The 26648-nt window shown below is 43.2% G+C and overlaps 1 protein-coding gene across 1 annotated transcript in view; it reads left to right on the top strand.

Annotated features, from left to right (window-relative positions):
* The first annotated feature begins 10941 nt into the window (after window positions 1–10941).
* Window positions 10942–26648, top strand: part of FHIT (fragile histidine triad diadenosine triphosphatase) — a 1351032-nt gene continuing 1335325 nt past the window's right edge. Inside the window, exon 1 of the mRNA XM_059662896.1 lies at window positions 10942–11063. The gene's annotated coding sequence lies outside the window, so the exon portion shown is untranslated. The remainder of the gene's footprint in view (window positions 11064–26648) is intronic.

Consider the following 26648-nt stretch of genomic DNA (forward strand, 5'->3'; position numbering starts at 1 on the left):
TCAGATGGAGCACCTTTTTATAACATGCGAGCCATTTTCAACTCAAAGTTTTCCCAAAGGTACCTTTCCTGGTATCGGGACTCAGACCATATTTTATTGTAATATTGAGAACCTGCCTACAATGTGTTTAAGTTAATATTTTTAAAAAGTCACTTTCCCTCAAGAGCACTGTGTATTGGTTTATAGTCATAATGCTCTCTTGCATTGTCTGAGTTATACTTCATTGCTTGAAGCAAGGTCAGACATTCTGCTCTCTTTCTAAATCTATTCCGATCTGAAAGATTCCCTGTTGTGAGACTCCTCTTTATGATATTTAAAAAATACACGGAGAGATGGAGGCTGAGCTAGATTAAAGTTGTACAAATCTGATTAACATCGTCTGCTCTGTTTCAAAGGTCAGGTGCACTCAACGAATTTACTTTGAAATTATTTTGTTTATTTTGTGGACATATACATCATGAGCTTTCTAAAGGTCAAAAGTAGAGTTTGTTCTTGGATTCTAAAGCAATCTGATTTCCACTTACTGTATGCTTTGGTGACCCTAAATTCAGAAGTAGGCCCACTTAAGTCATATGTCCAGTTTGTGTTTGGTTTCATTTTCTCATAAAGAAAATCCCTGCTAGATTAACGCAGTGCTGAAATATCATTTTCCCTAAATTATTTTTATTTTCAACTAGGTTCATAAGAGAACATTACTCATAAATGACATCTGAACTCTGAATGTCGGTTTCATGCCTATTCTGTTTTCAAAGATGTAGCAGCATCTTAGCTGGTTTCTTACCTGAAGATTGGAGCAAAGGTCAAAAAGTTAGGACTCCTAGGACTTATTAACATTTACCTGGTAGGGGGCCTGAAGCTTAATTAATTAATGTGTGTAAAGTCAATGTGTGCTTCATAGAGAAGAGGCTGCAATAAATTATAGTCTTATTTACTATTCAAAAACTCAAGGACCTAGTTATATACACAGAGTATTTTTTCATTAATTATTTTAAATAAAATTTTCCCTTACAATATGTACTTTACCAAGATAAAAAGAAAATCTCTCAGAGTATTTTGTATTCATATTCATTAACATTCCAGTGGAATAATAAACCTCAGAACGATTCATGTGTGAATCAGTGAAGCATGGCTAATTACAGTTTTCAGCCACACAGCCAATAACATTCACCATGAAACACGGCGTCTGTTAAATACATCTCTCTGAATTTTTTGAGGGGAGAGTGGTAGGAAATAGGGAGGTTGCAAATTGCAATTTAAAAATGTCTAAATATTTTAGGGGCTTGTACATTATACATCTCTTTTAGGCAAGTATTTATCACAAACGTGACATCCTGTTATCAAAATAGACCACAACCCCACAGATTTGCTTTAACAACAAAAGAAAAGGAAACAAAACAAACAACCACAGGTCCTGGACCATGTTCTATAAGGAAACAGAAGAAACTTCTGGGAACATTAGAAAATATGATTTGAAGAGAACTAAGATGGCGGCATAGGTAAACGCTTGTACTTGCTGCCTCCCACAACAACATCAAAATTGCAACTAAAATACAGAACAACTATCATCCAGAACCACTGGAAAGCTTGCTGAGTGGAAGTACTACAACTAGAGAGGTAAAGCAGAAAGCACATTGAGACTGGTAGGAGGTGCGGAGGCGCAGAATGGGCTGGTCCGGCACCCAGGTGTGCCGCTTTTTTAATCAGGAGGTAGATCGCCCCTGTGGAGGCTGCCCGGAGGAGCAAGGGGTCCCAGCCCTACACTAGACCCCCAGCCCAGAGTTGAGTGCCGGGCAAAGAAGTCCCTATGGGCAGTAAGAACTACACTGTAAATACCAGTGTGGATTGGGGCTGAGTGACGCACAGGCTGCTGGAGACCCAGCTGCTCCTCTTAAAAGACTGGCACCATGAACTGATTTTATAAGCTCCTGCTTGCTCTGAGCTCCAGTGCTGGGCGAGGCCCTGGGAGACCCAGACACATATGGGGAGAAACTGGACTGTCTGGCATCGGAGTAGAAACTTGGGGGCGGCTTTCTTCCAGACGGAGGTGCTCACAGCGGTCATTGTTCCCATGTTCCCCGGTGCAGGACTGACTGGCAGCCATTTTTGTTTGCTCCTCCTTGGTGATTCCCTGAGACCCCGCCCCACCCAATTTGCAACCCCACCCAAGCTGTGTACAGTGGGTTTTGCATTTGAATGATATGTTCTTTCTCAGGCTAAAGCTCTGTCAAACAAGCTGCAGCTGGATCAGGGAGCCCCAAACCTATCAATAAAAGGCCCAAGACCTGGCACCAGCACCAGCACCAGCACCAGCACCAGCCTGCCTTGCTTCATAGCTAGGCCTTGTCTGGGCACTTCCAAATATGATACAAAGAGAAGGAATCTGCAGATCTCTCTGTAGTTCCTGCTGGGTGGCCCCAGGCAGTGGCTGACTTTGCAACTCCCTGAAGACTCAAGAGCCAGTGTACCCAGTGGTCAGTGTGAGACCATACCAGATTTCAACTCTTCACATTCATAAGCAACACACTCAAGGGGAAGACTCAGTGAGCACCAAAGCCCCACTGAAGCAAGTCCTGCCCAGCACAGCAGCTCTCCCACTGTAGTCACAGCTGGTCCCCACAGCCAATTGGCCTGGAGGTCAATTCCTCCCAGTGACACCAACAGCAATCAAGGCTCAACTACAAAAAAACTGTGCACACAGCCCACAAAGGGGTGCACCAAGAGTGTCCACCTCAGGTGATTGGGGAGGCTGAGCCACAGGGCGCTATATGACACCTACTATACAAGGCCACTCTATCAACTCAAGGAGACTTAGCAGCTACCCAATACATAGAAACAAATACAGGGAAGCAGCAAAAATGTGGAGACAAACATGTCACAAGAAAAAAACTGGAAGAAAGCAAACTACTGGGTCTAGAGTTCAAAACCACAGTTATAAGGTTACTCAAGAATCTTCTAGAAACCTCTGAGGAACTTAGTGAAACCTTCAAGGATCTTAGTGAGAAAGCCAAAAAAAAAATGAAAAAAAAAAATGGAAAAGGACAAGTCAGAAATTAAGCATACACTGACTCAAATAAAGAATAATATACAGGGATTCATCAGTAGACTAGAGGATCCCGAGAATCAAGTCAATGATTTGAAATACAAGGAAGCAAAAAACACCCAACCAGAAGAGAAAAAAGAATCCAAAATATATGAAGATAGTGTAAGGAGCCTCTGGGACAACTTCAAGTGTACCAATATCCAAATTATGGGGGTGCCAGAAGAAGAGAGAGAGAGCAAGATATTGAAAACCTATTTGAAGAAATAATACAGGAAACTTCCCCTACCTGGTGAAACAAATAGACTTACAAGTCCAGGAAGCACAGAGAACCCCAAACAAGAGGAATCCAAAGAGGACCACACCAAGACCCATCATAATTAAAATGCCAAGGACAAAAGACAAAGAGAAAATCTTAAAAGCAGCAAGAGAGCCCTAATTGGTTTGGCTCAGTGGATAGAGAGTCAGCCTGCAGACCGAAGGGTCCCAGGTTTGATTCCGGTCAAAGGCATGTACCTTGGTTGTGGGCACATCCCCAGTGCGGGGTGTGCAGGAGGCAGCTGACAGATGTTTCTCTCTCATTGATGTTTTTAATTCTCTATCCCTCTCCCTTCCTCTCTGTAAAAAATCAATAAAATATATATTTTTTAAAAAGCAGCAAGAGAAAAACAGTGACCCTATAGGGAGTGCCCTTACAATTGTCAGCTAATTTCTCAACAGAAACTATGCAGGCCAGAAGGGAGTGGCAAGAAATATTCAAAGTGATGAATAGCAAGAACCTACAACCAAGATTACTCTGACCAGCAAAGCTATCATTTAGAATTGAAAGTCAGATAAAGAGCTTCACAGACAAGAAAAAACTAAAGGAGTTCATCACCACCAAACCAGTATTATATGAAATGCTGAAGGGTATTCTTTAAGGAGAGGAAGAAGAAGAAAAAGATAAATATAAAAAATCATGAACAACAAAGTGACAACAAATACATATCTATCAACAAGTGAATCTAACATTCAAATGAATGAAAATTCTGCTGAACAGAATAAACTGGTAAATGGAATAGAATCAGGGGCATGGAAATGGAACAGACTGATGATTCTCAGGGGGATGGAGGGGGGGGAGTTCGGGAAGAGATTAGACAAAGGTCTTATATGCATGTATGCATTACCTATGGACACAGACAGTAGGGTGGCTAGGGCCTGGGGTAGGGCGGGAACCAGGTGGAGGGGAGCTATGAAGGAAAAAAAGGGACATCTGTAATAATCTCAACAATAGTGAATATATATAAAGTAGAATAAAAGACACTCCTGCCACCCATCCCATCTCATTCCTCCAATTATTGCTCACAGTCACTTGGGAGGCTCCCAGAAGGTTTCTACACAAGTGCAAATTAGGTCCACAATCTCTCATCTGCAATTCTGAAATCCAAAAAGCTCTGAAAAACAAAAGGCTGGCCTGATACAAGGCTATTTTTTTAGTGTTTGTTTATCCTATATATACTTTGTTGCAGAAATATTAAAGTTTGATTGCAGAGCTCTCCCAAGGCTGCTCTAGGAGTGTAATACTAGTAAGCTAGATGGCACAGGCATGAATTACCTTTCTGAAAAGCAAAACAAAAAAATTATTAACATCTAAAACCACCTGTCCAAAAGTTTTGGATGAGTGATATGAGCTTCAATATTATGTGCGTAACAATCTTTTTATGTTTACACGCATGGATCATACTATCTGGCAAGTACATTTATGAAACATTTTCCCTTCAGACCTTACTGTGGATCTACGTGATCTGGCTTTTTGTTACCTTTGACCTCATTTCCCATGACTTTCTCTTGCACTCTTCTCCAGCCACATGGGCCTCCTTGCTATTCTTCCACCATGCCAAGCCTGTTCCTATCCTAGGTCTTTGACCTGACTGTTTCCTCTGTCTGGGTGATGCTTCCACAGATTTCCTTATGGGTGGTCCCCTCACTTCACTGAGATCTTTGTTCTAATGACACCTCTTCAAAGAGCTCTTTCTGAGCACCCTACCCAAAGGAAGACCACCCATCATTTTCTAGCCCCTCACTCCCTCTCCCCCCCGACCCCCAGCATTCCTCAACACCTATGATATATTATAAACTTGTATATTGGGTCTGTCCTCTCTACTAGAAGGGTAGGACTATTTTTCTTTCTTTTTTTAAAAAATATATTTTTATTGATTTCAGAGAGGAAAAGAGAGGGAGAAAGCGATAGAAACATCAATGATGAGAGAGAATCATTGATTGGCTGCCTTCTGCATGCCCCACACTGGGGATTGAGCCTGAAACCCAGGCATGTGTCCTGAGCGGGAATAGAACCGTGACCTCCAGGTTCATAGGTCAACGTTCAACCACAAAGCCACGCTGGCATTTACTGCTATACCCCTAGTTCTTGAATAATGCCTGACATACAGTAGGTGTCCATAAATATTTGTTGAATACATTTTTCCTTTACCTCAAAATTAAGGAAATCAGTTGATAGTTATAAGGCTCTCAATTGCTTTTATGACAAACTAAGAAGCATGCCTACAAAACCTTCAGGAGGTGGTCCTTGGGACAATTCCAGCCTCTTTCACCACCAACCTACTGCGCTCTAGGTTGTGGACTGATGACTCTACCTTGTCTGGGCTCTGGCACTTGCTGTGTGCTGTTACCTCTGCCTAGAACTCCCTTTCTTCTTCACTGTAGGTAAAATCACCTCATTCTGTTATTGACTTCTATGGCATCACATTGATTTGTTCACTTTTTTACTTGTTTATGGTCTCCATGACAGTACAATCATACCAGGGATTGTGTCTGATTCATCGGTGAATCTCAGCCACTAGCACAGTGGCTGGCCCAGAGTAACCTTCAATACATGAAAAACTGAGCTGAATTGAAATTGCATCCCGTTCTGCACTAAGTCCTCTACTAAAGAAATATATTCTTTAATTTTTAGGAAATGCTTTTAATGGTTATTTTCCTCTAGAATAATGAAATGCCTTTAAAGCTGCAGTGAAACCAGGGCCTTGTGTTTAGAGGCATAATTTCTTGAAACAGAGTGATGAAAAAGCATAGCTTATCTCTGAGCCACCCTAGTGAGATCACAGCTTGGACACTGAGCTTAGTTTTATACCCCTTATGTTCTAGGTAACTGGAAGATGATTGCAAAAGATGGCAGTAAGAAGGATTAAGTGTGATTATTTATGAGACATAGTTAAAAGAAGACAGCGTGCATATGCTCACTAACTATAGGGAATAGACCGATCTCTAAATATCTGATGAACAAATCCAGCCAAGGGCTGCATTTAACACAGAACAACAAAGGGATAAATAAGATGAGAGAATAAAGAAAAGGACAGCAGAAACATTTAGAAACGTTTCAGTATATTGTGAAATGGCGCTTACTAGCAACTAGAATTCTCCCATAACAGCCCAAAAGCTGAATGATTATGGGCTGGGAAACTTGTGCAGGAGGTTGGAGCTTTTGGGTAAAGCTGAGTTTCTCAACCTTTTTATACCTTGAACTGCAAAAACAATGCCTCACTTTTCTTTTTTCTAATATAATATTTTCACATTAAATGTGTTTTTTTTTTCTAGTTAAGTAAATGCCCCAGGATTCTTTTCTGAAGGTGTGGATTATGACCTGTAATCCACACCAGAGAGGAATTATGCAGAGGATCGGACTCTTTGACCTGTAAGGCCATTCTAGTGTTGAAATCCTGTTTCCATGGTAAAGTAGGCCCCGTGTGCTTAAAGAGGACGCTGTTGGGAGTCTGTGACTAAAGCAGAAGAGTATGTGACCATAAGGCTTTCCACATCAGGAAGGTCCCGAGCTTTGTGATGATAATGGGAGGTTATTTTTATCTCTTTACTTTATGGCTTAGCTGAATAGAATGGGTGGTACAAATGTCAAGCTTTCCTACTACTGTTCATTTTTTGTGGCCATAACAGAGTCATTCACTTATTAACTATTTTCGAATAAGACAAAAAGTTCTTGCCTCAATGGAGCTTACATTTTATTTGGAGAAGACAGGTGATAAACTGAACGGCAAATAAACGGTGATTGTAATTTCAAGTGAAGCTACTTGCTATGAACTGTTATAATGACACAGTCCACAGAGGTCTTTCACAAAACCATCCTCTAGTCTTATGCTCAATGCACTCAGTGCTCATTTCTCAAAAATCCCAAGCTCTTTACTTTTGTTTATTCAATATCATGAAATGAACAACATACTGTCTCTACCAATATTACTTTAAATTTCCTTTTCCCCTTTTCTTGATCTCCTTGCTCCTCTCTCTAACAAACCCATCTCATTGAAGCCTCTCCTTAAGTCCCCAGAGCAGTCGTATTTCCCACTATAAGAGAGGCTTTTGTTGTTTTAGCTTTTGTTTGGTTTGTGTGTCTTAGTGAGCATTTAGAAAACATTGTCTATTTGACTTGTTCACATAATGAGTCATACAAGGTGGTAGGCTGCTTACTGTTTTGGAATGTATTTATCAAATTTTTGACTCATTCTGCTAGTTTCAGTGACCTGAGCTTGTGGTGAACCACAGTCACCTGTAGCAGATACTATCGGTGCCCTGCCCGTACTCTCCATTCCCTTACCATTTCAGTGCACACTAGCTTGATTTCCAACGGCAGCTCCTGTATCTCTAGCCGCTATGGCAATTCTGCTCTCTCATATGGCATGCCAGGAGAGCCAGGGACTTCACAGCCTCCGGAATGAGCCCCCAATCATGGATGGATGGGAGCTGGTGTTCAAACAACCCAGGCCTTTTGTCCCTTTGGTGGATTAGGTCAGTCCAAGGCATGTGTTCCACGTCGTTTCCTAATGTTCTTCAGGAAGATGCAGGTATAATCACCCCTTGCAGTGACATGTTTGATAGTGCACCGTTTTAAATATATATATATATATATATATATATTGATTTCAGAGATGAAGGGAGAGGGAGAGAGAGAGAGAAGCATCAATGATGAGAGAGAATCATTGATCGGCTGCCTCCTGCACACCCCCTACTGGGGATCAGGCCCACAACCCAGGCATGTGCTCTTGAGTGGAATCGAACCCAAGACCCTTCAGTCCTGTCCACTGAGCCAAACAAGCTAGGGTAATAGTGCACCATTTTTGTCTGTCTTCCCTTTGCTATTTCACTTTCTGTAAATATTTCTCTTTTCCATGCCCAGCACGGCTAGAGAGCGGTCTGATTCATGAGTAGGGGCTGCTGGGGATTGAGAAAATGAAAGAAAGAGACATACACAGAGATGGAAGGAAAAAGCTGGGGCCGGGTGGGACCACTGTCCTCTGATGGAGAGACAGGGACCTAGAGCCAATGCAGCGTGTTTATTTTATACAGCAAAAACCAGGAATTTACTAAAGGTCAAGACAAAGGAGATATGTGCATTCTTGGGTGGGCCTGAGTCATATTCATTCCTCTGCTTGGCTGGATTTAGGTAACGAAACCCACCCCCTGGCACCTGGCCTGAAGGTCAAGCTGACAACACTCCTGTCTCTGGCAAGGCGTGTTTCCAGGATGTGGCTCTGCCAATGCCACTGGATTCAGCTGACAATAATTAAAGAAATGCCCATGTGCCTTCCCAGGCAGTCTCTACAACTTTCCTATACTCTTACTGATATTTCTTGCAATTACCTGACAAATAAGCTACTTGCACTGGAATATCTGTCTCAGGATATACTTCTGGGAGAACTCAAACTAAGATACTATTTCTAGGTGATTATTAATCAAGTTGTAGATCATATCTCCTCACTGATTGTCTTGGCACTTGGATGTCCTGGGTCCAAGGCACATGCATGTCTTAATGCTCAGCATGAATGTATGTATTGCTGATGATCATAGCTGACTTTCAGCTAAAGTAACATGTATATGCTCAGACTAGGGTGCCCAACAATGGCTTAATAATCATTACACATCACCGTTTAGATTTTGAGTATGTTCATGGCATTTGCCTTTCGCTGATAAGTAATAGATATAATGATTATAAGCTGATACTTTCTCAGGAAGAGAGTCTAGTTGTTGAGCTTTCCAGTATCATATGATTCAGTGATTTCTTCTTTGTTTAGTCAGGCTGCTGACACGTGTTGAAATCTCTCATGCCGATTAGCTTGAGAAAAGCTGGGACTGCTGAGCTGAATCTGTAAAGGCTAGAAAAGAACTGTTGTATTATAGGAAACAAACCCAAATCGACAGAAGATTAGAGTAGGAAGCCTGAACAGGAATTTTAATCCCTATGCACGAAATTAGTCTGTACACATATTGATCCTGCTGTTTCATCTGTAATTGTTTTCAATTTTACCTAGTTATTCACAGTTCTGTGATATTCTATGTGGCCCTGGTGTCTGTGTGGTGACGTGTAAAATGACCATAATCCACTGTAACATTCTTTGAGAGTCAAGCTTCCTAGGACATCAGCATTTCACACCAGGGCATTTTGTAGGACACCTTGCTGCTCTCTGTGGGGTTCAAACATCAGAAAGGATGAGAGATCTAAGAAAGATATAACCACTCGCAGGTAATAAAGCAAACCAAAGAGCAAAGTAAGGAAAAACCAAAGAAAGGAAATGGTGCCAGGGAAAGTAGGGGCATATCTTAGTGTTTGTTCAAGGATAAGTGCTCTTTGTTTCTTCCTTTTAAAGTAAAAGATGACAGGCAAATATCTCTTCTTCCTTGGTACTAGGATTGGGAGGAAAGGAGGCAATCTTGAAGAAGAGAGGTCACTATGAGAAGCAACATGGTGTAGTGTCAAGGATCTGCAGGATTCTATTCCCTGCTCATAAGCTGTATGACTGTGAAAATTATATGGCTGCTCTGCAATTTTCAATTGCATTTATTGTGAAATTTAAGTTTATCTCTCATAATTCCCTAGACCAGGAGCATATTGAGGTCAGGAAATTGGGTCTGATTCAATGATTTCTCCAGCACCCACATGGCATCTGGAATAGACTATACTGAGAGGATGACTTTGAGTTTAAAACAAAAAAGAGCAAGCACAAGGGGCCCATGGTGGTCATAGATGGATTTAATTGATTAGCAACAAAGAAAGGGAGATTAGAGAATAACTCACTCATTTATTCAACATATACTGAGTGCCTACTATGTGTACTAACATTAAATATAGTTGTACATGCACATATATTATACTGTGTATAATATACAGGGTGTCCCCCCAAAAATGAATACACACGTTAACAGCTGCTAGCTCCATTTTGAAAATGAAATGTATTTTAATGAATAGTGCCTTTATAATTATTCAACCTGTGCGTGCACATTTTTTGCGATACCCTATACATTCTAGGTGTTAGAAATATTGCAGTGACCAGAACAAAACACCCGCCTCTGCACAGATCCTTCATTCTAGTGGGCAAGAGGGTAAAGAAAGATAAATAAGTTAAAGACAGTGCTCGGTAATGACAAGTGCTAAGAAGAAAATTACATTAAAAAGGGAGGAAGGGCAGGGAACCTGGGGTGCAATTTTACTTAGAAAGCAAGGAGGCCGCGTGTGTTGGTAATGGGCATCAGGTAAGGGCCGGTGAGCCCGCCCTGAGAGACATAAACAGAGGAGGGTTTGGCTGGGGAGGAAAGAAGGAAGCAAAACTGTAGCACAGCTTAACGAGTTCTGTTACTTTTTCACTGGGAAAACAGCCCCACCAATGACCGTGCGATTTACGACAAAAATTCCTCTCCAGGGGGACTCTCACCTCAGCCCCTCTGCGGCGAGACAGTGTTCCCGCCTCTGTCACTATCGCTTTTGATTGGGCCGGCATATGCGCGTGCTCTGTGCCTATTGGCCGCTGCGCCTGTCCCCAGACGAGCGGCCATCTTGGGTCGCGCCCCGGCCGCCGGGCCCTCTGGGAATTGTAGTCACCGCTCGGCTCCGTCGGGTCGTGGGAGGCGTTGCCCTCTGTTCCTGGCCCCTCAGGCAGCCACCCCAGTGGGCACACGCGCAGGTGCTGCTCCTGCCCCGCGCTCCCTCCCTTTGCCTTTCACTTCCCAGCTGCCAAGATCTTGGAAGGTAGGGGTGGGGGGGGGGCAAGCACTAGTCGAACAGTGTTTCGGGGACGCGGGTCTGGGTTCCCCGCGCGTCCAGTCTTCACCCTGGCGGCCCAGCGGGGCGGGACCTGGGCCCACACGGCTCGTTGGGGGTGGGGGTCTGTCAGGAAGACCCTCACTCCCACCCCTCGACCGTTTCAGGGCCAGTTACTGAGCACCGCCCCCCCCCACCCCCCGCAACTGAAACCCGACCTCCTCCGCGGCCTTTCGTCAGTGGTAAACTGAGGCACGGGGCCACGCCAGGGGGCCCGAGGGCGGCCTCAGCTCCCGGCTCTGGGGGGTAGTGGGCACCGGCCGCTTTGGGGTGGGTTGTCAGTTTCACAGGCAAGTAGCAGGAATCTCTGCCCCGAGGGATCTGCGTTACACCCCGCTCTGGGCTCCCCACAGGGAGTGCGGCTTTGAACACGTGTCCGGACAGGAACCAAGCTGGGCTCCGGGAAGGCAGGATCTCGGGAGAGAACTGTACACTTAGTATTCAAAAAATACACAAAAAAGCATCGAACTCGTTATGGTGGAAGAACCCATCAGTGCTTTGTTGGGCCTCTTTACACCTATTTTATGGCTGAGTGTTTTTACATGAAAATATGCAAGGGTTTTTAAAGGTCTATCCCTCGGGGGCGAGGCAGGGCAGTGGAACCGGAGCAGGACTTAGAGCTGCCTCTGCTGCATGACCTTGGCCCCGCACACAGCGCTCATCTGGGGAAAAAAGTGGCCCAAATCCACACGCGGTCTTGCTTGTGCAAGTTTGCCACTTCCTGCTGTATTGACCTGGGTCTCAGAAATGTGCAGGGGTCCAGCGGTTGTTTCAGAAAAGCTCTGCCCTGGTTGAATGCGCCCCGCTTTGCGCCAGTTAAGAGGGTGTTTCCGAGCGCTCCCTCCGGCTCCGGCTCCGGCTCCGGGCCCGCAGCCCCGGCGGGCGGGAGGCTGGCGGCCGTGGAGTCCCGCTTCTCGCTTCCGGGCGGGCGGTGCTCCTCCTCCCTGCCGGCCCTTTCGGGGCGAGGTGCCTCCTGGGAGATGAAGTTTCCCCTCCGTCGTTCTGTGGAGCAGCCTTTGCCTGGAAAATGCAGCTCCCGGGGCCTGGGTCCTGGCTGCCGGCCTTGGCGCCCACCTGCTGTGAGCTGGCACTAGAGAGACCAGTTCGGGAAAGATGTCTTTGGCCGTCGTCATTGATTGTATATGCTGTTCCAAGCACTAGGTGGGGAATTACTGTCTATGCTTTTTCAAGTGTTAGGGATCGTGCGTGCTTTCAAACACACCTAACAGCCAACAGTGTAATCACAGGGTGTGTTCATATCATCTCTTTTAATACCACTGCAGCTCTCATTCGTAGGCGAGGAAAACAACTTGGAAAAGATGACTTGTCCAGGGTCACACACCTAGTAATAACATCTAGCATATTAAACAAGTAAATGTATGTTACTTTAGTTACTCTAGTTATTTAATCCTCTCAAAAGCTATATGCAAGAGATAGCCATATTCATCTGCATTTTACATATTAGAAAACAAGGAAAGTTAATCAGCGTGTCCAAGTTAATGCAGCTACTGAACACAATACTGGCACTGTAACCCAGTCTACCTGCCGTCTCTGCTTAGGAAGAGATCCTACCTTAACAGAGTGAGCGGGAGCCCAACCTTTCTGAGTGCAGGATTTGGAATTTTTCCATTAGACCATGTTGCCTCTGTAGTTAGACACTAACGTTAGAACAGCAAAAACCTTTGAGATCATTTAAATGCTGGCATAGAGTAAAGGTTCCACAAATGTTAGTTATATATAGCTTTATAATACCTTTATGTTAGAAATGAGGAAACTGGCCCAGGTGGTAAAGCAGTTTGCCCAAGGTCACATAGTTGGTCGGAGATGAGACTAGACCCAAATGTCTTATTTCCAAGTCCAGGGTTATTTTCATTTTACCAGCAGTCAGCTAGCAGGAGCACCAGATGTGAAGCTGTTTAGATAATGGCTTCTCCCCTAATTTGTTCTCTCTAAGCCACAGACCAGGACCAATTGTCAAGTCTCTCTCTCTTTTATTACTATTCTAAGGTTGTACTACTCATTAATTCAGCAGATTTGTTTGAGCATTTTTATATACTTATCTCTCTTTAGGTGCTGGGGACTCCTGGATGAGAAGTTGCTAATGGGTTAGGGCTGGAAAGGCCTTATAAACCATCAGATCTAACTCTCATTTTATAAATGAGGGGAGTGAGGTACAAAGTCTCTGTGGTCTTCCTCTTAGCCCTTGTGTCAAAAGCATCCTGTTTCTGCAAGCAGGCAGGATTTTGGAGGCCTTATCGTACTGGATGCGGCCTTTTAGGCTCATGATTTCTTTTACTTGGGATACTGGTCCTCGCCTTACTCCTGTGCATGTCTGATGGATGCGTTAGTTAGCAAATGTTCTGTGTCCCCATCTATTTGTATGTACATGCAGCTTCAACATACTCCATTTCTACTTTGGAAATTAGTGTTGTTTTGGCTCCCAGTACTCTTTTCTCTTTTGTTCTTTCAGACACTTGTGAACAAAATATGACACTGTTTGCATTTACATATGTTAAAATCTAATGCTCTAAATAATATAGGGTATCAGAAATGACCACGCGTTGTTTGAATTATACAAAAGTTTTGTTTCAGAAGATACGTTGGTCCTTTCAATTACATATTCACAGATAATAAAGCAGGCAACTCTCACCTCTGTGTGTGAAAGATAATTTCTACCTAATTACATAATAAGGTAACAGATTTGTAAATTAGTGGTTAAACATTCCTGAGACAGTCACTATGGGAGACATTCTTCCCATCACCCCCTATTCACCCCACCCCCTTCAGCACTCTCCCAACTGACGGTGTAATCATTCAGCTTCCAGAACGATGCATGACCACTAGTAGACACTGAAAAAATATTTGGGGAATTGCATTCATAAGCACTCCTGAGCCATGTTCCCACATTTTTTTTTTTTTTGAATCTCAGTTTTCTCTTTTAATGTAGAAATACTGCTTTGAAATACAAGGTGGGGCAAAAGTAGGTTTACAGTTGTGAGTATGGGAAACACAGAGTTCATTCTTGTATTATTATTTATTAATTATTGTATCATCTTCCTACTATAAACCTACTTTTGCCTCCTGCTGTATAAGAGGTAGCAGGTTACTTTCCTTTTTATAAAAAAAAATATTTTTATTGATTTTAGAAAGGAAGGGAGAGAGAGAGAAAAATAGAAACATCAGTGGTGAAAGAGAATCATTGATTGGCTGCCTCCTGCACGCCTCCTACTGGGGATTGAGCCCACAACCGGGGCATGTGCCCTGATTGGGAATCTAACTATGACCACCGGGTCCACAGGAGGATCTGAGCCACACCTTGGCTTACTCTCCTTTTGATGTCTACATTGCAGAGAAAAATCTCAGCCTTCAAGATCATCCTCTGAGGGGCTGTTTCTTTGGGAATGTCAATGTCTGAAACTTCTCAGATGAGCAAGAGATCCAAATAGCACACCGTAGCAGAGAAACAATAGTCTGGAGGCCTATGATTTAAATCCCAGCCCTGCCTCTTAGGCAGGTTACTTAGTCCTTGGTTTCTTCTATAAAATAAGATAATAAGTATTTCTACTTCATATAGTGATGATAAAGATTAAATAAGATACTGTGCTTAAAGCTTTCAACATGTCAGGCACTGAATAGCTTCTATTCAATAGATGAATAGTAGCTCTTACTTTTATTAAATGTAACTTGATATTTGAAAATATATCAGATTTAAACTTGAGTCAGATATCTATTTTATAAAAGGATTTGCCATTTGTTTTCTTAGAATAGTAAGCCTGGCCATCACATTTGAAATATGAAGTTACCCACCACTCTTGATAACCCATCTTGTCAGCACAGTGACACTCTCTAGTGTGGGCAGAGAGATAGTGAAGCTTTTGGCTCTGCACTGCTAGCTGAGAGGTGCCTGATCTACAGTTCCATCTATATATTAAATCTCGATTGAAAAGCAGCCTGCTTCTGTCAGTGGGGCCTTCTGTTCGCTTGTAGAAAGGCTTGGGCCTGTCCCAGGAGCCTCAGGGTTAAAGCAGAGCAGTTGTCATCCAGATGGTGAGTAATCCCAGGGCAGTGGCCATGTGGGCATGGCAGTGCTTTCTAAAGCTGACAACTTCAACAGCCATGAGGTTACTGATAAGGAGGTGAGTTACAGAAAAGGGGTGATGCGGGGAGAGGGAGGGAAGGAGAGGGGAATGAGGATCATAGCAAGAGCAAATTGTGGATAGACAGACAAAAGATAGAGCTGAGGTCCTCAGTATCCTAAATATATTTGTTCAGCTCCTTTTATCCTGCTCCTAGCTCTGTGTCAGGCACTGTGCCATTACATACGGGAGATACAGCAGTGCATGGTGGTTAGTGGTAGTTCATTCTAACTGGGGAAGAGCTGCAGTGGTCGGCAAACTCATTAGTCAACAGAGCCAAATATCAACAGTACTTCTTCAAAATAGACTCGCCCAGGCTGAAAACCGACTTCTGCGCATGAGCCACGAAGTTTCAATTGCACTGTACGCGCGCCCGCACGTGGTATTTTGTGGAAGAGACACACTCAAGGGGCCAAAGAGCCGCATGTGGCTCGCGAGCTGCAGTTTGCCGACCACGGGCTTAGAGGAAGGATGGAAGGATGGAAGGATGGAAGGAAGGGAGGAAGGAAAAGAGTAAGGAAGGAAGGGAGAAAGGAAGGGAGGGAGGGAGGAAAGGAATGCCGGGGTCCAACCCCAGCGGGTCCAGGGGTCCCCAAAGGTGTGGACGGAGTCGGCGAAGAAGGAACGATACAGAGATAGCGTTCAGTTGATCATCATAGCCGGGTTCGCTTGTCAGGGTCTCCAGCCAGGTTCTGTACAGGTACTCCAGTCAGGTTCAGTGTCCAGGTTCCAGTCAGGTTCTCCTGCCAATCTCTGTAGTCAGGTTCAGTCCAGGATCCCTTGCCATGTTCTCCCGCTAGGCTCTGTCTCTAGGCTCCGAGGCCAGTCCCTCTCCAGGATCCTCCGGCATGCTCTCTCCAGCGAAGTTCTTCTGTCTCTAGAGAACGTTCTGTGTAGGTTCTGTGCCTAGGCTCTGTCTCTCTTGGTCCTGTCTTCCAAGCCCTGTGTTCTCGATTCTGTGTTCTGAATTCTGTGTGTTTCTGTCTTGTTACAACTGTATTTATACCAGTTGATTCAATCCTATCAATCTCTATTACAAAGGTTAGGGCGTTTCTTATCTCCATTCCAGGGAGAAAAGATTATGTAGTTTAAGCATGATTGTTCGTAGTTAAAGGGATTAATTACCCGCCTGGCACTTAGTTGAGGGGTTTTATTCCCTCCCTAACTTCAGGGGAAAATCCCTACCTGGGGATTCAACCTTTCTCGGAGAGGTGACCTTGGTTAAAGCACAGCGCCAAAAAGGTGAGCAAACATATTAAGAACCGTATGCCATATATGCCAGGTCCCTTGAAACAGCAAGGATGGACCAGCTCCCGGCAAAGGAAGAAGGAAAGGGGTGTTGGGATTTGACAAGCAGAAAAAAGGTCTCTGGGCCTGGGGTATAAGAGCCAATGGGCAGGGAAGTGGGGAAGATGAGACTACAGAGGCAAGCATATTATGCAGAGCCTAGTTATCTGTATTGTAAAATAACTGGATTTAATTCCAAGGGTATTTGCGAAACCATTTAACAATCTTAAGTGGAGAAATGAAATGGTTGGATTTGTCTTCTAAAAAGTATGGATGCAGTATGGATGATGAATTTGTGAGAGGTAATAGTTAATGTGGGAAAAACAGGTAGGCCTGTTTAACTTCAGTGTAAATATGAATCTCCTGCTTATCTTGAAATTCTTGAAATGTGGATTCTGATTTAGTAGATCTGGAATGGGCCAGATTCAGTATTTCTAACAGGCTGATGCTGCTGGCCCAAAGACTCTACTTTGAATAACAAGTACTTAGGAAACCCTTGAGTGTACTAGGTGAGAAATGATGTGGTTAAGAGAATGGACTCAGAGAGCAAAAGACTTGGATTCTAACCTTGGTTCCACCACTTCCTTGCTGTGTGACTCTGGGAAAAACTTCTATTAATAAAAATCACAACTTTATGAACCCCTTTCTGTTTCCTTGTTTATTATATTTGAGTACTAGGTGAAATAGATTACCTTTACATCTACTGTTGTTGTTTTTGTCTCACATGTAAAGTCTGGAACTTCTTCAGTCCTTTGTAAAAACTTAAGTAATTATTACGGGCAAATAGATGTATTTCTCCCATGCAATTGATTTTATCTAAATTTGAGGGGAAACAATCAGGGATCCTTAAAGTACCATATTATATTTGATTAAAATGGGAATTTGAGGCACCTTGCCCAAATTATAGTGCCTCCTTCTTTCCATAACTTTAACCTGTTTGGACTGCCTTCCACCGGTGATTCTCAGCCTTCTTGCAAGTTAGAATCACCTCAGGGTGGTCCCATCCAGACGAATTAAAAGCAGAGTGTGGGAGGCAGGCATTAGTATTTTCTTTTTTAAGTTTCTCAGGTGATTCTGAAGTGCATTTAGGAATGAGAATCACTGATTTTAAAAACGGAACATGAAATGAATCAGGAACAGTTGAATAGGTGAAAGCCCTGGTGATGAATGAAATATCTAGAAAGTAGCATTTTGAAGGCTTTGGCAGTGAAAGAGATGATAAACCTCATCTCAAAGCTCATGGAATTTGAACTAACTACAGGCTGTGTCTTGGGTTATATCTTTTAGGTTAATTACCAAGGACCCCGACCACCCCCACTCCCTTGTATCTGTAGCTGTACTTACCCGAGTCGGGATTCTCCTTAATGTTGAGTTAAACCTGTGTTTCTCTTCCTGATATTTACTTTGTTCCATTTGTCAGGGCTGAAAAAAGTATTAACCCATTAAAAACATGTTCAGAAGAAACTGGATGTATTGCATGCTTTCATGAGCTGTGCTTGTCCATGTTATTGGAAAGGTTTAAATTTGTAAACTATTTTTCATAGAAAGTACAGCCCAGTTTTACTTGTAACATTCTTACATTCTAATTCAATGCTGCTTGAGATGAACCACTGTCAGAGTGGGCACTTATTATACAGATTTGTTTCCTTTAAAAATTTTTTTTGGTAGTTATCCATATTCTTTTTTTTTTTTAAATATATTTTATTGATTTTTTACAGAGAGGAAGGGAGAGAGATAGAGAGTTAGAAACATCGATGAGAGAGAAACATCGATCAGCTGCCTCCTGCACATCTCCCACTGGGGATATGCCCGCGACCCAGGTACATGCCCTTGACCGGAATCGAACCTCGGACCTTTCAGTCCGCAGGCCGACGCTCTACCCACTGAGCCAAACCGGTTTCGGCCATATTCTTCATTTCAAGGTAGAATAATTAAGCTAATTTGATTAAATACCTTTAATTTGCTGGATTATCTACAATATATGGGAATCTTTTCCTTTTAAAAGTTTTTTTTTTTTTTGCCCTAGGCGGTTTGGCTCAGTGGATAGAGCATCAGCTTATGGACCGAAGGGTCCCGGGTTGGACTCTGGTCAAGGGCATGTGCCTCAGTTGCAGGCTTCTCCCTGGTTGGGGTGCATGCAGGAGGCAACCAATCGATGTGTTTCTTTCACATCAATGTTTCTCTCTCTTCCACTCTTTCTAAAAATCAATGGAAAAATATCCTTGGGTGAAGATTAAAAAAAAAAAAGATTGTTTTGTTTTTTTTTTACCTTACAGAAAATGTATATGCATATGTTTGTTTGCATCTGAATATTTATATTTAAAACCTCATACTGGGCCCTGACCAGTTTGGCTCAGTGAATGGAGCGTGGGCCTGCGGACTGAAAGGTCCCAGGTTCGATTCTGGTCAAAGGCATGTACCTTGATTGCGGGCACATCCCCAGTAGGAGGTGTGCAGGAGGCAGCTGATCAATGTTTCTCTCTCATCGATGTTTCTAACTCTCTATCTCTCTCCCTTCCTCTCTGTAAAAAATCAATAAAATATATATTAATACTGGTATTCAGTATCCGGAAGCATTCTTGACCTGAATTTCTGTTAACCCGAACCAAAGTTTAACTTTTCAGCATTTCCCGAGCTTCTCTACTCACCAGGAGGTCATTTCACAATGTATAGCCATGCCTTGTTTTATTACACTTCACAGGCTGTGTGTTTTTTAAAGACTGAAGTCAAGACCATCCACCAGCAAACAGATGATGACTCCCTCTGTCGCAATGATTGCTTCATTTCTGTGGTCTGGAACCAAACCTGCAGTATCTCGATGTAGGCCTGTTTCATTTTTCTGCAGTGTTGACTCAATAGATCCCCTTTGGGGTTCGAACGACCCTTTCACAGGGGTCGCCTAAGACCATTGGAAAACACATATATAATTACATATTGTTTTTGTGATTAATCACTATGCTTTAATTATGTTCAATTTGTAACAATGAAATTCGGGGTCACCACAACATGAGGAACTGTATTAAAGGGTCACAGCATTAGGAAGGTTGAGAACCACTGCAATAGAGAGAAAAAGAAAAGAGTGGGAAACAGTGCTTTTGTTGGAGGGTTTAATACAGTTAAAATTTTACATATTTTAGGGATATTTTGTATGTATGCTAAGGTTTTCTTTTAATGATAAATAATTAGGAAAAGAAGAGAAAACTGAGAAACTGTTATGAGGTTCGCAAAAGGCACACATTGACAGCATTCTGGAACTTAAAGACTCTGAGTCTTTTTATGTGTTTATTAGTGTTGCTCATTATGGATTTACTCTTTTTATTAACAATCAGATTTCCATTAAAATTCAGTATATTCTGCAGTTTCTCAGCCTCACAGCTTTTGGAGCTAACACCCATCACAGATAATGTGAAATGTTGGTATTCCCTCATGAGGTTTAATGTGTGCATATTTTAGTTGGGCACAGGCTGGAGGAGAGTATGGTCTGCAGACATTTAATCACTGGAGTGTGTGGTAGGTGGTGAGAACAAAATTTTCATTTTCTGTGAGAGTTGATGACTTCTTCCCATGTCTTCAGTTTTGAAAAAAAAAAAGAGAGAATACTTGCTTCTGTCCTGTCTCCCCATTAAGTACAGGGCAGTACCTGCTTTGTTGTGCCAGGAGATGTTTAAGCAAAGCCTAGAAGCAGCAGTTCGTGTATGTGCTTGGAGCCCTGAGGACAGGCAGAGGAAGGGGCTGGACCCTGCTGGAATAAGGTTGTTTCAGCCCTGGAGTGCTGGTGGTTCCTGTTCAACCTTCCCTGGGAACAGGCCTGGTGAAGGAAGAGGTAGTGATCTGAAGGAGAGCAGGGGAAAGGCAGGAGAGAGAGAGACGCAAATGCAGAGTGTATGAAGGGGGCGGGGGGGGGGGGCGGGTAACAACAAAAAGATAGTTGGGTGGAGGGAAAGTGTTTTGTTTTTCTGTGAGAGTTGTTTTTACAAAGATATATGGGAATGATGCGGTACACAGCATGCATGGCTGTGCACACAGAGATTAATGGGAGGCCCTGATACCTTCAGAAGAGGGGAAGCAACTCTGGGATACAAAAACAGTAAGTGGCCACTGCAGTTTGAAATCCTTGTTTCTGGGTTCTGCTGGCTGATGGGGTGAAAGCAAGGCCAGGAAGCTTCAGCAGCCGTGGCCACAAATAAATCTGCAGCTGAGGCCCTCCCTGTCCTGGCCCCTCTGAGCAGGGCAGAAGCTTCCCCTAAGCTATGGCTTCCTAGCCTCTTGAACTTCCAAGAGGCAACGGGCCAAGGTTTCCCTGGCCTAGAGAAGTTGGCTGTGTTTGGCTTCCTAGTGCAGATGGAACAGCTGGGTCCGACTCCTATGGGTTGGGGACTGGCCGCAACTATGGGCAAGGGTCCAGGTGAGGCTCAAAACTTCTGCATTTCTAATAAACTCCCAGGTGATGCAGACACTGCTGGCCACACCTGGATTAGCACAGGTCTAGATCTTTATGGCTTCTACTGTGTTGCCATTCTGTGTTCATGTAATGAGTAGTGTTGGTAGAGTTCACAAATACACATATCACTGTTAACAAGCTGAGGGTGACCTTGGGCAGGTTGTTTTACTTTGCAGAGTTTTATTTTCCTCTATAAAATGAACACATAATAGGACCTACCTCAGAGGTAGGTATGAATTAAATGGGGAAAATCTATGTAAAATGTTAGCAAAGTACCCCTCATATAGTAATTTCTTAGTAAATGTATTATTATTATTATTATTATATTTTACATTTTTATTATTTTTGAGCTCAGTGGTTCATATTCATAGACCCAAAGCATATGGTTGTACCCATTAGCAGATGTGTGAGTATGGACCAGTTTCTTGGCTATGTCTGTTTCTTTCATCTTTAGAAAAGTACTTCTAACAATAACTACCTATGGATATTGTGAAGGGTGAATAAGATTGCATGTATAACATCCTTGGCATATATTAGCTACTCTAATGACTACGGATTGTAATCACTGGGTGTGACGGGTTTGCACAAGCAGCTTTCATTTCTTGGGGTTGGCCAGGTTCTTATGAGACTCTGTGTGTGGTAGGAGCAGCCCACACCAGTGGCAGGCAAGTAGAGAGTGCGCCCAGGATCTGGAAGCAAGTACTGTCTCACAGTGAAGGCAAGCAGGCAGGTGGAGCGTGGGGTGACAGTCTGGTACCCAATTTTAGTTCCTAAACCCCAGGTTTGTTCTTGCCTGTTCCTCTTGGGTATGAGCCATTCCTTGTTCATCATTAATTTATTCATTCAGCAAGCACTTACTGAGGCCTATTATATATGTCAGGCATGGTGCTAGCTTTGGTTATACATCAGTGAACAAGACAGGCACAGTCCTGTGGAGATGGACAATATGCAAGATGGACAAATGTAATTGTAAAATGCCAAATATTGGCAAAAAAGAGTATAAGGTACTGTGATCGTGAAAGAGGTGACCTGCTGAGGTAGGGTAGCCGGAGAGGAGGAGCTGATATTTGAGCTGAGACCTATGTCAAGGATGAGAGGGGAGCAACTATGTGCAGAGCAGGTAAAGTGGCTTTCCAGGCAGAAGGAACATTCTGCACTGCAGCCTGAAGGGGAGAAAGAGCTTAACATGCTCAGAGGGATAAAAGAAGGCCTCTAGCTCAACCACAGAGATTGAATGGGGGGACTGGCACACATGAGGTTGGCCTGGCCATGCAGAGTTTGGAGGTCAAAGTGTGGAGTTTGGATTGTATTCTCTGGGTAATGGCCCTGTCCCTGAATCTCAGTATTGTGGTTGCAGCCTTGCTCTTTGCTGTTCAGACCACCCTTCTGCTGATCTGCTTCTCTGAGTTCTTTGTCCTTCCCTCTTGCCAGATACCAGTTATGATCTTGGCTGATGCCTCCCTAATGCCTGCTGTCTCCATAACAGGCTTCTCTTTCACATGTTAATGTGCTCTTTGGACACCAGATGCCATGTGTGTAACCTGGTTTCTTCCCATTTCCTTCACCTGGGTTCTGCCTAGAGTGTCTGCTATACCTACTTCTGCCCCGGATGGAATATCAGGCCCATGTCCTTCCTGACCTGAGGCCTCTGCCATGTATCAGTGAAAACCAAGAAGAAAGCCATTGTGGTAGGGTTGCAGAGGGAGAGAATGAAAGGGACTAAGGGAGGAGAGCAGTTTGGGAACTAATGATTGGTGGAAGAAGCAATAACACATAGGTGGTGTGTGTGTGTGTGTGTGTGTGTGTGTGTGTGTTAAGAATAGTTTTATAGATTTTTAGAGAGAGAAAGGGAGAGGGAGAGAGAGAAACATCAATGTGAGAGCATAACATCGATCAGCTGCCTCCTGCATGCCCCTTATTGGGGATCGAGCCCGAAACCCAGCATGTGCCCTGACCGGGAATCAAACCAGCAGTCTTTCCATGCACAGTATGATGTCCAACCAACTGAGCCACACCTTCCAGGGCAATAACACAGTTTTTATGTGTTGGAATGATAGGTTCAGAAGATTTTTTGAAAGAGTTTGAAGGAAGCTTGTTCTAAAGAAGGGAAATGACTCGCTCTGGGTCAGAGATAGAGTCAATGTCAGAATGATAACCTTCTCTCATAGTCCTCTGTAGGTTAGGCCTTGTCTTTTGCTTCCCTGACTTATACTTTTTTTTTTTATAGCTTTTACTTAACCCCTAAGTTTTGATCAATGTATCTTTTTCCTTTGGATTGTAAGGTCCATGTAGGCAGGGCCAGTGGCTATTTTGCTGATGCTGTCTTTCTAGCATCTGATCCCCATGTTGGGTAAGTAGTCTAGGCCAGTGGTCGGCAAACTGCAGCTGGCGTGCCACATGCGGGTCTGTGGCCCCTTGAGTGTGGCTCTTCCACAAAATACCACGTGCGGACGCGCATGTACAGTGCGATTGAAACTTCATGGCCCATGCGCAGAAGTCGGTATTTTTGAAGAGCCACACTCAAGGGGCCAAAGAGCCGCATGTGGCTCGTGAGCCACAGTTTGCCGACCACTGGTCTAGGTCCCTAACTTAGAATTTGGTATTGGATTTTGCATTGTGCCATAGACCCATAGACTTCTGGGCTGTCCTCCATTATTTCGTTGGTTAACTGAGTGTTGGTTGCATGGTCGAGTATAAGTAAGTGATATCTACAAAGTTCCTGACCTCAGCCCCTCTTACCATTTCTTGAACTTGTACTGCCTCCCATTTTCTCCCCTTATTAGAGATAATGCCTTGTTTATTGTGTCAATGTTGTCCGTTTTCCCTTTCTAGAAAGTTTGCTCCCCAAGGGCAGGGATATCGTTCCTGTTTCTTGCTGTATCCCTGTGCATAGAACAATGTATGGCCTATGTAGACTGAATTATGTCACCGTTACCATCAAGATCCGAAAGTCTGGGTTGCCCTGAAAGCTACTGCTCCATGCTGATGGGTTATTTATGCTGCACAGATAATTGGAATTTTCAAAGGCTGGGGAGTCAAGAAGGGGCTGTAAGGAAGGGAGTACAGAGAAGAACCCACTATCTGGCTCTGAGGAATGAGTCTGGTCTTGTTTCTCATTAGCTGTGTAATCTTGAGCAGAGTACTCAACCTCTCTGCATCTCACTTTTCTATAAAATGCAGACAACAAGACTAGACTACTTAGTTCTCAGGTTGTTGTGAGGATCAGGTGAGATTACTGATGTAAAGCATGCCTTCACAGTGTGTGACATGACACCTGTGATTGCTGCCATTAAACCCGGCATGCTGTTCTGTCTGCTATTGCTGGCTAGTAGTCATATGTGTCTGCCAGTTTTCTCTTTGAAAATCAGGGCTAAATCTTTCCTTTAGTGCTGTGTTATTTGGTGGACTGTCATATTCTCTTTGGTCATCAAATAAATGTACAGGCTTTTAGTTCTGGCCATAGAAACTTACTCAAAATGCTGATGAATAACAACCCAGGATTCAGCACAAAAAATTAATGCTGCTTGATGTTAAAGATGGAGGAATATAAAGTAGAAAACAAACACATCTACCATACTGTAATATTTAAATGCCATCTCATAAACACTTAAGATTCTCATTAGTCCAACATCAGAAAAATGATAAATATTAATATTTGCCATCAAAGGAAAGCCTAGAAATCAAAGTTGAGTAAACTACTGTTATATTTCAAAGATTACATAATACTGAATGAATTTAAATTCATCATCACCAAAATCCTATTTAAAAAAATTTCTCTGTGAGACACTTTAATTATTTTTATGCAGTGCACAAACGAGGGAAGACGTGCCCTTAGTCAGAAAGGATCCAGGGGACTTGCTGATTCAGACTGTATTCTCAAAGAAATTGGCTGTATTGTATTTTGTGTCTACAAAAGAGTCCCACGTGTGCCTGAGCCAACCTCCTTCTCCATTGATCTCCAGTTCTATTTCAGGAGAATCATATTGGAAATTGGCTCTAGGTAGATCATAAAAGGGCACAAGGTACTTCCTGTCTTGGCTGTGGATTCTTTCCCCAAGATTTTCTATTATTCCGAGTTCTGAATGTTCCAGCAGCGTGCACTGCAGTCCCCAGGGTCAGGAGGGAACAGAGGGAGAGCTGACAGGCTGATGCCATCACTCTGAGGCTGTCAGGCTCTCCCTTCCTGCTTTCACTGTGTCTGAGGTGGCTGACTCAGTGCGAGAGGCCCTCATCATGTTACTGCAAGGATAGACCTGGGCTTTAGTGCTGGCTGTCCCATTGCCTTATGCAAGTCTTGTCCTCTCCCTTAACACATCTGTAGAGTGAGGGGTTTGAGTCTGATCATTCTGAAGTTCCCTGCCTCCCCAACATCCCTGGCAGTTTCCTGGCATGGCTGACTTTGGGGCCAGACTGACCTATATCTTTCCTTAGCATTCTTATCCATTAAATGGGAATAGTGCAAGGTTGTTGTAAACACAAGATGTGATGTTTGGAAAGCATTCAGTGCTGTTTGGCACATCATAGGGATTTTTTTTAAAAAAAATTAAATCTTTATTGTTCAGATTATTACATTTGTTCCTCTTTTTTCCTCCCATAGCTCCCCTCCACCCGGTACCCACCCCACCCTCCGCCCTCACTCCCCACCCACTGTCCTCATCCATAGGTGCACGATTTTTGTCCAGTCTCTTCCCACATTGCCCATACCCCTTTTCCCCCCAAGAATAGTCAGTCTACTCCCTTTCTATTCCCCTGTATTATAATCACCAGTTTATTCTGTTCATCAGATTATTTAGTCACTTGATTTTTAGATTCACTTGTTGATAGATGTGTATTTGTTGTTCATAATTTGTATCTTTACCTTTTTCTTCTTCTTCCTCTTCTTAAAGGATACCTTTCAGCATTTCATATAATACTGGTTTGGTGGTGATGAACTCCTTTAGCTTTTTCTTATCTGTGAAGCTCTTTATCTGGCCTTCAATTCTGAATGATAGCTTTGCTGGATAAAGTAATCTTGGTTGTAGGTTCTTGGCATTCATCACTTTGAGTATTTCTTGCCACTCCCTTCTGGCCTGCATGGTTTCTGTTGAGAAATCAGCTGACAGTCGTATGGGTACTCCCTTGTAGGTAACTGACGGTCTTTCTCTTGCTGCTTTTAAGATTCTCTCTTTGTCTTTTGCTCTTGGCATTTTAATTATGATGTGTCTTGGTGTGGTCCTCTTTGGATTCCTTTTGTTTGGGGTTCTCTGCGCTTCCTGGACTTGTAAGTCTATTTCTTTCACCAGGTAGGGGAAGTTTTCTGTCATTATTTCTTCAAATAGGTTTTCAATATCTTGCTCTCTCTCTCTTCTTCTGGCACCCCTATAATACGGATGTTGGTACGCTTGAAGCTGTCCCAGAGGCTCCTTACACTATCTTCATATTTTTGGATTCTTTTTTCATTTTGCTTTTCCGGTTGGGTGTTTTTTGCTTCTTCATATTTCAAATCTTTGACTTGATTCTTGTGATCCTCTAGTCTGCTGTTGGGAGTCTGTATAATATTCTTTATTTCAGTCAGTATATGCTTAATTTCTAGTTGGTCCTTTATCACAACCTCAAGGGTCTCATTAAGTTTATTGGCTGTTTCTAGAAAATTCTTGAAAAACCTTAAAA

The sequence above is a fragment of the Myotis daubentonii genome, chromosome 14 (genome assembly GCF_963259705.1).
Source record: "Myotis daubentonii chromosome 14, mMyoDau2.1, whole genome shotgun sequence".
In the NCBI taxonomy this organism is placed as follows: domain Eukaryota; kingdom Metazoa; phylum Chordata; class Mammalia; order Chiroptera; family Vespertilionidae; genus Myotis; species Myotis daubentonii.